This window comes from Limulus polyphemus, unplaced genomic scaffold (assembly GCF_000517525.1).
Source record: "Limulus polyphemus unplaced genomic scaffold, Limulus_polyphemus-2.1.2 Scaffold573, whole genome shotgun sequence".
Lineage (NCBI taxonomy): Eukaryota > Metazoa > Arthropoda > Merostomata > Xiphosura > Limulidae > Limulus > Limulus polyphemus.
In genome coordinates this window covers 446,334-456,712 of record NW_013666183.1, presented here as the reverse complement: position 1 = coordinate 456,712, position 10,379 = coordinate 446,334, and the positions used below count along the sequence as shown (strand labels likewise).

At 34.0% G+C, this 10,379-nt stretch overlaps 1 protein-coding gene across 2 annotated transcripts in view; it reads right to left on the bottom strand.

The window, feature by feature from the left end:
• The window catches only part of LOC106459198 (zinc finger FYVE domain-containing protein 16-like), a 55,496-nt gene extending 55,261 nt beyond the window's left edge, over positions 1-235 (bottom strand). For both annotated transcript variants that reach the window (XM_022385632.1, XM_013918796.2), the window contains exon 1: positions 114-235. The gene's annotated coding sequence lies outside the window, so the exon portion shown is untranslated. The remainder of the gene's footprint in view (positions 1-113) is intronic.
• Positions 236-10,379: the final 10,144 nt, after the last annotated feature.

Sequence of the window (10,379 nt, the reverse complement as noted above, 5' to 3'; positions counted from 1 at the left end):
GCAAGTTCAACTTCAAGTCTGTAAATATAGGTCTTAAATATGCTGGCAGTTTTTTGGCATAATTTTATATTACAATAAGAAAAATAGTAGCAATGTTATTATTAAAAATATACCTTGGATATCCTCCTAAGCTAAACTGTCTCAAGACAAAAGTGTAATAATTTATCCTCGTCACAACATTCACTTTTTACTAATCATCCTACAAGTCGTAGGTTAAATCGCAACCTCTTTCGCAAGTTACTTTCATGCCCTCTAGTGTAATTGAAAACACTATATTTTGTATTTTAAAAATGTTTATACCATATATTATATCAAAATAACTAAATGTTTTAACTCTATAAACTTCACTCATTTTTCAAAGGACAGTTCTAGTTAGAAAAGAAATTTTAGGTGAAGGATAAAGGAGATGATGTTTTGAATTTCTAAAAACGTTTCTAAATAATCTTAGATGAATAAAGTTCATTACATTAAATATAATTGTACCACATAAAGAAATTAAAAAATCGACAAAAATGCCATTTTTTGTAATATTAACATATCATCAACACAAATCTTTAATATTTATTAAATTTTTTTAAACAGAATGTGATATTTTGATATAGAGTGAAATTACATTCGTATATCAGTAACCTTCCGAATTTTTGTAATTGCTTTTCCACACTTAAATTCAAATAAATTTAGTCTCGGACGCTTATGGAGTGGAATTGGATTGCAGGCAGACTTTCAACGAAGTTTTTTCATTGTTAATTGTATTGTACTTTCCGTTTGTTTTTATTTTATATTATTACAAGTTGCAAGCACTTTTTATTTTCATAAGTATAACCAGATTGTTTTAGGGATTAAGCTTACTTCCTTTTTTCACTCTAATTTAATACCAGGGATACTGGAAATTCCAGGATTTTCTATCCCAGCTCGAGTCACCTTAAAATGTTAATAACTCCCTCTAGACGATGTTTTAACCACTTTTTTTTTCGTTGTTAAGTCAAGTATAGTTATATGTTTGATAACAAATATTATTTTTGAGTCTTTAGGAGTTGATTGTGCTATGGTATTTGTTAATAAAGCTAGCGGGTAAAATTTTTGATGGCTGCCAAACCTGTACAAGAATCTTAGGTTTATAGAAATTTTTCTAAACGGAAAAAGTCATCCATTGATTCTTCTCCCGTTCATTCTAAGGTTCCTCAGTATGTGTTATTGGACAATGATAAGTCCAACAATATTGATGTTTTACTTCACTCATCTGATATGAGTCTTAGTAAATGTAATCAGCTAGTACCAGCTACTCCACTAGAAACTGATTTCAGCTGAAGTTATTCGGGAGCTTCGAAAGTTAGCTGATGGTGGAGTAGTTAAAGTTTTAACTGATTCTGCTGCCCAAGCTTTACTGAAACTAAACAAGTTTTGAGCATGGCCCGTTAATACTCAATTCCTAATATCCCTTACATAACATAGTGGAATTTTAGCAGGAATATTTCTAGAAATAAATACGGAATAATTTCTTGAAGATCTCAGTAACTTGTGTTACGAAGTCACTGGTCTATGCAGAATAACTAGAAAAGATAGTAAGGAAATGGTGGATACTTGGGATAAATTCTGACTTTTGAGGGCAAAGAGATGCCCAGTAACATTTTTTATTGGTTTTGAGCATTTTACGGTTAGACCATTCATCAATACTCCAGTAAATGTTTTCATTGTTACCAGTTTGGTCACATTACCTCTCATTGTCAAGGTAGACAGAGGTGTCTTAGATTGGGGATTTTCATTAGGCAACATCCTGTAAAATGGAATCTCCCAAGTGTATGAACTGCAATGAAGCCCATTATTTCCAGTTTACGTTCATCTCAAAGAAAAATTCACAGGTTAAGGGAACTTTTTCTTCACGGGTAGGTTGTCTTCTTCTCAATCATTCTTCCCCTAAACGGGTCCTGTTTTCTTACATTCTGAAACGTTCTTTCATTCACACGGCAAGTACAAAACCACAGTCGATAGATAGTTCTACACAGACTGATAATGAACAAACAGTTCTCCCTTCTTTTAAACTGGATTCTCTTTCATTCATGGCAGAAATATTAAATGGTTGCTCCCAAGTTACTCCTAACTCTCAAGAATTAGAATCATCGCAAAAGCAACCGAAAAAACATTTTCATTATAAAAGTTTGAAATCCCAGATTGTTCATATCTTCAGCTCTCGTGATGATTTCCATCTGAAGGTTGTGCAGTGGAATACACAAAATCTAAGAGCTCGTGATGTGAAGCTTAAGTGGCATATAAATATTACAGCCACTCACGCTGTTATCATCTATGAAACTTGTTTTAAACCTCACGTTGTATATTCTGTGCTAGTCTACTCCATTTATCTACTTGAATATACAAGCTCTGTTTATAGTGGACTTTGTTTTCTAATTCAAAATGATATTAATTATATCCCTATTGAAATTTCACCGCTCAATCCATTAGAATGTTTACATGCGGATATTGCTATTAATTCCTTTAATCTTCCCATTTTTTCCATTTATAACCCACGTGCTACTTTCACTTGTGAACAGTTGGTTAGATTTTTATTAGACGTTAAAATGAACGTTTTTATAAGTCATAATCTTAATACACGTCATTCTATGTAAGGATCTGATAGAGTTGATACAAATGACCAAGCAATTGAAATTTTTTTTATGAGAGTTTTTAATATTTTCTAAATGAAAGTTATTCTACTAGGTTGGATATTATAACTGGAAAGCTTAGTTTTTTGGACTTGATCATTAATTTCACATAACTTAGTGAAAGGTAGTCTTCATTTATTCTTACTGACACTTTTGGCAGAGATAATTTTCAATATGAAATATCTGTTTCACTTTCATCAACTACTTTTACATTTACCACTTCTCTTGAATTCCATAGGACCTTATCATCTAGGGACTTTTCCTTTCTTCAAACCCTGATTCCCGTTATTACTCGAATGCAGGAAGTTTTTGATCTATCGTAAAGAGGTTGTTCACTTTCTTGTTGTCATAACTCCTTTTGCTGTTAAGTGGGATGCCAGATCACAAAAGCTTAGTTGTTTTAAGACGAAGGGCTTATCGATCTATAAGTAGTCATTTTAGAAATGCAGCATTGCAGTCTTACTTGTATATCAAAGCCAAAATACAGAAATGTATTTGAAAAAGTAAGAAGGATTTTTGGAGAAAATTTTTGTTCCTCTTTGAACAAGGACACACATCGATCACTAGTTTGGACGGAATTTCGAAGCTTTTACATTGCACGTCCTTGTCTTAGAACATAATCTGTAAATATGAAGGATATAACTTGTTACACTTCATGAGTAGAACAATGTTTATGTTACCTACATGATTTCTCGTGGCCCATCTTTGCTGGCTGGTTTCCAATTTGCTTCCCTCACTAAATCTCAGCTCTCTGAGAACACTTACGATACAATTAATGAAATATTTTATCTTTTTTGAGCTAAAGGCACTTCAGCCTAAAAGATTTGCTCACGAACCAAATAGTGCAACCTATTTCACGTTGGCTAAACTTGATGCTCAAGCCAAATGATTTTTGTTAAATATATATAAGAATTCTTGGATGATAGGAAACATGTTCTAAAGCCAGAAAAAAACAGATTTTTCACATATTTCTTATTGACCTATTTCTTTGCTTTCTTGTGTATTTTAAGTCTTGGAATATATAATCACTACTAGATTTTGGACACTATAAATTTTTTGTCTCCTGTTCAAGGTGGTTTTAGCAAAGGACAAAGTACTTTAGATTGTTTGGTATGATTGCAGAACTCCATTAGTGTAGTACTAGCCATTCAGGGTTATGCTGCAGTTGTATTTTTAGATATCCAATCAGCTTTTTTTATTGTGTTAATTCTGATGCACCTCTTTGAAAGTTGTATACTTTTGGATACAGAGGTCGTTTTCTAAAATTAAATCAAAACTACTTGAATTGCCGTACCTTTTAAGTGAAAATCCTAAATGTTTAGTCAATAGCGCAATTCCTCAGGTCTGGGGAACCTCAGGGACCAAAACTCAGTCCCTACATCACCTACTAGAGAATAAAGGGTGAAGTAGCTAGAACAATATAATGTTAGCAACTCTGAACTACGCGTTGCTGTTATGACACTGCTGAAACTAAATAATCAATAATTTGGAATTACTAAAGAAGGTAGAAGACCCATGATATGCCCACACATCAGAAGTATACAGACATTTCTTGATTTATTTACCTTGACCACTACAAATGGTACTTTCCTTGTCTTTAATCAGGACATTAACAACCTGACTGTAAGATGGAAAAGCATCATCTATAAGAATGGAGACTATTTCATTTAATAAATGTTTTGTTTTGATATATAAGTTGTTGGGGTTTTTTCATCTAAAAAAAGCGACATTAATTTTATGACGACTTAATATATATATATATATAACTTTTAAAAATCAGGTTTTTACAGCTTTTTTTAATCTAAATATTTCCAAATTATCTTTCTTGCACTATTTGTTTGTTTTAAATTTTGCACAAAACTACATCATCCTATGTGCATGCTAGTCAAGAGCACCTATTACCAACGCTTGAGATTCTTATATATATATGTAACTCATATACAACCCCCAAATTGAGGAAAGTTTTTTTTCGTCAACGGGGACATAAACCATGAACTTTCGAATTTGCAGTCCTGGTACGTTAACAGCTGGACCATTGCCTGGTTCCTTTTCTTGAACCTAAATCAATTATCTTTAACACACACACCCCTTTCCCTCACCACACAAAAACCCAAACAACAAAAAAAAACGGTTAATCTATATTCTACTCTTTAAGAAATTTTAAAGAAAACTATCCATGGCTGAATCTGAACTACTCTCTTAAGGGAGAGACGAGCAAGAAATAGATTCATCTTGTTTTAACTATTTAAACGTCTTTGGAAATTTAATTCGAAACGAGTCTGGTGTAGTGATAGAAAGAAGGGTATAATTTACATTCTTCGTGAGTCACTGAAGCAAAAGAAGTAAATGTGGCAGAATACATGCCAGATAAAATTGCATTTTTTAAGTATGATTGATATAAAAATTATAACTCATGCATAATGGAATATACATAATTAAAAAAAATCATGGATTGTAGTTTTGTACCTATATATATATATGGCAAAGCTACAAAGGCTATATGTTGCTGTCCCTAATTTTGGCATTCCAGTAGCACAGCGGTAAGTTTGCGGATTTATAACGCTAGAAACTGGGTTTTGATACTCTTTGTGGGCACAGCACAGGAAGCCCATTGTGTAACTTTGCGCTTACCTACAAACAAACAAACTCTAATTTTGAACTAGTGACCAAAGGGAAAGCAACCTGTCAGCAATATCCTACCATCCACACATACGGGTTGACTCTCATTCTTATAACGCATCCACAGCTTAAAGTGTGGGGGGAATATTGTCTCGTCAGCTCCGAAATACAGATTTCTATTACAGGACCAGCCTGCGTTTCTTCATAGAACATCCATTAATCTTAAGCTCTCCGCTTATTTAATAAGTGATTTTTTTTACTAATTGCCTTTATTAATTATCGTTAAACACTAAGTTACAGGCTATCTATACTCTGTCTACTTCGAGTGTTGAAGTCCAGTTTTTAGCGTTATAAGCTTGCAGACTTACCGCTGAGCCACCGGGGTGAGGGATTTAGTAATTAAAGAAAAACTAACAAAAATTGTATTTTCATTGTTACTGAAACAAGAATAAAATTTAAAATATTATGAATACAAAAATGCTGTCTTTTAAATGATTGTTTTCAATATGTCATTACGGTTTATGTCGCCACGCCCTGTCATGCTGTATCTCGACAACAGCCCTGCATCGCATTTTCTGTCCTTTAAATGATTATTTTTCAATATGTCATTACAGTTTATATCGCCACGCCCTGTCATGTCGTATCTTGACAACAGCCCTGCAACGTAGTTTCCATTGCAGAAGGCTCCGTATTAATGTTGTCATGTTTAAAGCACAACAATCCTCCTTGTAAACTTTCCATATTCCATCTAGTGTACGAGGGCGATGGTTTCCTAGCATCCATCTTAACAGCCCGATCGCATCGAAATACGTAGGCTCTGCGCCCATATAGAATAGCTTGAATGTCCGTTTCATTCTATGGTTGTTTGAAGTATTCAGCGGTTAAAAGGACATCTGTGGAAATATCTCGGTACATGTGACCTGTGTCGGTTTTTTAGACGGAACTGATCTTTGTGTTTGTGGATTGTTAGATGTTACAATACGCTACACATTGTTTACCTCGTCTGTAGTACGACTTGTTGCAGGCCTTTTTTCTCCATGGTCCTGGTTTCCGAAGTTGATCCACATTCCTTCGTTTTTCCAATGCATTAAGAACAAGCGATATTTACGTTCTGGAAATTTTAAATCTCTGATCTAAACACATCTGTATGATATACCCGAATGTATGAATAATTTGCACTGGAAAGAGCTGTTACACACCTTTCCCAAAAGCGATCAATTTTCGGTAGCATCACACAAACTACGAAACACCACATAATATCAAAAAGTAGTTCTGATACATTCCCTTCCTCCGCGGTATTATTCCGGTTGTGGTTATTCCGTGAATTACCAACCTGCATATTCAAAATCGTTTTAATGTTAACGTACTCAGCCCTCTGTGGTACAACAACGGTAAAACAAGTTGTCGTTAGTGTTATGAAAAGTATGAACTTTAAACGTATGATTTTAAATGAAAACGTATGATGAAAAGTATGATTTTAAACAAAATGTGTGCCATTATATTGAGCATTTCAGATAAACACGAGTACACATGGTTAAAACAGCAATAAAATAACGCACTATTCAACATTAAAAGAATGAATAAGTATGATAGGTTATTCCTGTCAAGAGACTGATAGGTCAAACAAGAATTTATTTGCGTTGAACAGCTTCATCATGAAATAATCTACGTAACTGTACAGTAAAGAATAAAAGATGATGAATAAATGTCGAGTTTCAAAAACAAAATCATCTATGAGCACCACTTTCCTCTCCAATTACATTACATTGGCCATCAAGTCATTTTCATCAGATATAATTATAGGTGGGCTTGGGATGCTGATTCCAAATCTGTTTTTCGTTTTCCTCTAGCACGCCAAGTTTTCGTGATGAGACCGATCAAATTTGAAAGGTTATTGCCTTAATTATAATTTAAGTTGATGAAACTTTGTAGAATGGACGACAGCTGTCTGTTGTCGTCCATTCTACAAATTTTCATCATGAATATTCTTGCTAAACAATCGATGAAAGAATATAATTTAAGTTGTTGTACATTTCTTTTTTTTTTATAAGTGTGTACTATATAAATTTAACCAAGTGTATGGTGTGTATAACGTTTTTGGGAATTATATTGAAAAATGAATAAAGTTGTAACGTTAACTAGCCTAATGTGTGATTATTACTTAAGTTGTGCTGAAATTAACACCAGTCATATTTCGAAAACTAGATGTGCTAAAATAAAACGAAAAACAGATTTGGAATCAGCTTGCAAAACTGGTATAGAAACATGTGCTTGCATCTTTCATGAGAGAAATAAGTTGTTTACCAGTGTTATTGGTGTACAAAAAATATAGTTCCTTCTGTTATACATATTACATGAAATATCGATAAATTCTTTTAACCTAAATGAAAGTTGTTTTTTAAAGTAACTAATATTTATTATATCTAGCTTGTAAAAAATTTGTTAAATTAATTCATTAGCAACGCGAATTCTCTAGACAATTTAATGTGGAAATTTATAACATTAATAATTTTTCTTTATAAGCTTTGCAAATTACTATACACATGTTCGTATATATAGGTATATTGCATTCTTAGGGAAAAGTAAAATTGTAGAGGGCATGAAGCGTTTTAACTAACCACAAGAAATGATTACAGAAATCATTATTGTTGTTGTTTGTTATAAAGCACAAAGCTACACAAAGGGCTATCTATGCTTTGCCCGCCACGGGTATCGAAACCCGGTTTCTAGCAGTATAAGTCCACAGACATACCGCCAATTCATTATTAAATCACTAAACATAGATTAGGTGAACTTCGGTAGATTGTGAATAAATATACTTCACCGAAGGAATAAATTGAGTAATTTTAGACTAAGAAATAGATAAAATTCATAAATGTAGGTGTCACGGAGGGTGTGGGGGATAAAGTCTCGATCGCTAAATAGGTGTTCCTGCTATTTCTTACATTCTGATAGGACAAATGAAGTAGCATAATATATCTAAGGCACGATTGCTTGTTTTCTTGACTTAAAAGGAATAAATACCCCCCCCCCCATACCCCACACCCACATTTACCTCTGTGGTTCCTGTATATGCTTATAAAATTAGGATGTTTCAGTGACTTTTGTATCTGTATCTCTTAAGCACTGAATACCTGTAAGAAATTACAAAAACCTTTACATAAGTATTAAAAGTCACCTCCAATATACATTAATACTGAATCAAAACAATATATATGTGTATACACAGTTGTAGAAACATCACACGCGTGATAAACGTCTATCAGATGGGTTATAGAAAAGTTTAATAGTAATAAAATAGAAACTGACACAGCCTTACCCCATTATGTGCTTCTATTCTCTACGACACAGTAGAGTGCCCCCTAGTGGCAAAGTGGTTTGTCTGTCGAATTAGTCTGCTAGAAATCGGGTTTCGATACCCGCGGTGGACAGTACACAGATAGTCCTTTGTGTAGATTTGTGCTTAATAATAATAACAACAACAACAACACAGTAGAGTTGATTCGCCATATTCAGTGGTTTGCCGACTTGGTATTTTTAGCCATTCGAAACGTGGGGAAAAATAATCCAGTTCAATATTGTTCGGTTTTAACGATTGTTGATTTAATCCAATTCAACATTGTTCGATTTTAAAGATTGTTGATTTGATACAGTTCAACATTGTTTGGTTTTATAGGTTGTTGATTTAATCCAGTTCAACACTATTTGGTTTTAAAGATTGATGATTTAATCCAGTTCAACACTGTTCGGTTTTTAAAGGTTGTTGATTTAATCTAAACCTTGTATATTTCAAATGTTAAAGTAGCAGGTTGTTGTGGTGTTATATCTTATTATACAAACAAAGTGGTATTGAGGTTACTCTCATTTTTTAAAGAAAGGTGTTACAGGTGTCGTGCTGTCCTTGGAATTTCTTCTTTTATCCACGATCGTGCTTAGAATGACAGTCATGTGTGCGCACTTGTGTCCAACACTGCTGTTTCGTTTGTAGCAAGATTCTGCAAAAGATGGCGAGTATTAAACCATACCTCTTAACAAACTTTCCACGGATCCTTCACATGTGTGGAGGTCTGTTTCCAAGACCAAGTTTAAGAAAACCAGAGGCCCTAAAGTTTATTGAAGATGTAATGAATGATAAGACGGGTACATGGTGAAATGAGAGTGATTGACGTGATTCTAGTTTCTTTGGGCATCTTCCTCATGAAAACCATTGTCGATTCGGAATTATGACTGGAAACTTGTGAGCTTTCGTTGAAATCCATTGTTTATCATCTTGTTCATGGTACCAGAGATAAGTCCAGTTTCACCACAATGGCTTTTTGAATCCGAGGGATCTCTTTTGGAACCATAGCATCCACTATGCAGATGTGAGCGTAGGTCCGGATTAAACTGAGGTGGGGTTTAGAACCTGTTGCTGCCCTTTTTTTTTGTTCCATGAAGGCATCTTTACTTATTTGAAATATTGTGTTTTTTATTTTATAACTGAGAGAAGAACCAGCTGTGGAGATGTTTGGAGCTCCATTCCTGGTTAAGAGAAGAAGTGCAACAACTATGCACAAAGTTGGTCCAGGCCTGTACGGTCATGGTAAAAAAAAAGGAATCATATTGTAACACCAACAGAAGATCTATGGCAGACTTGGAAGATCTACTTTGGGTTGTTCTGAGTGTAGATGGTTGTAATATAATATAAATAATACAACTACTGTTGGGCCTAAAGTGTTGTAAGAGTTCCTACTTTGGGTTGTTCTGAGTGTAGGTGGTTGTAACATAATATAAATAATACAACTACTGTTGGGTTTAAAGTGATGTGAGAGTTCCTACTTTGGGTTGTTCTGAGTGTAGGTGGTTGTAACATAATATAAATAATACAACTACTGCTGGGTTTAAAGTGATGTGAGAGTTCCTACTTTGGGTTGTTCTGAGTGTAGGTGGTTGTAACATAATATAAATAATACAACTACTGTTGGGTCTAAAGTGGTGTAAGAGTTCCTACTTTGGGTTGTTCTGAGTGTAGGTGGTTGTAACATAATATAAATAATACAACTACTGTTGGGTCTAAAGTGGTGTAAGAGTTCCTACTTTGGGTTGTTCTGAGTGTAGGTGGTT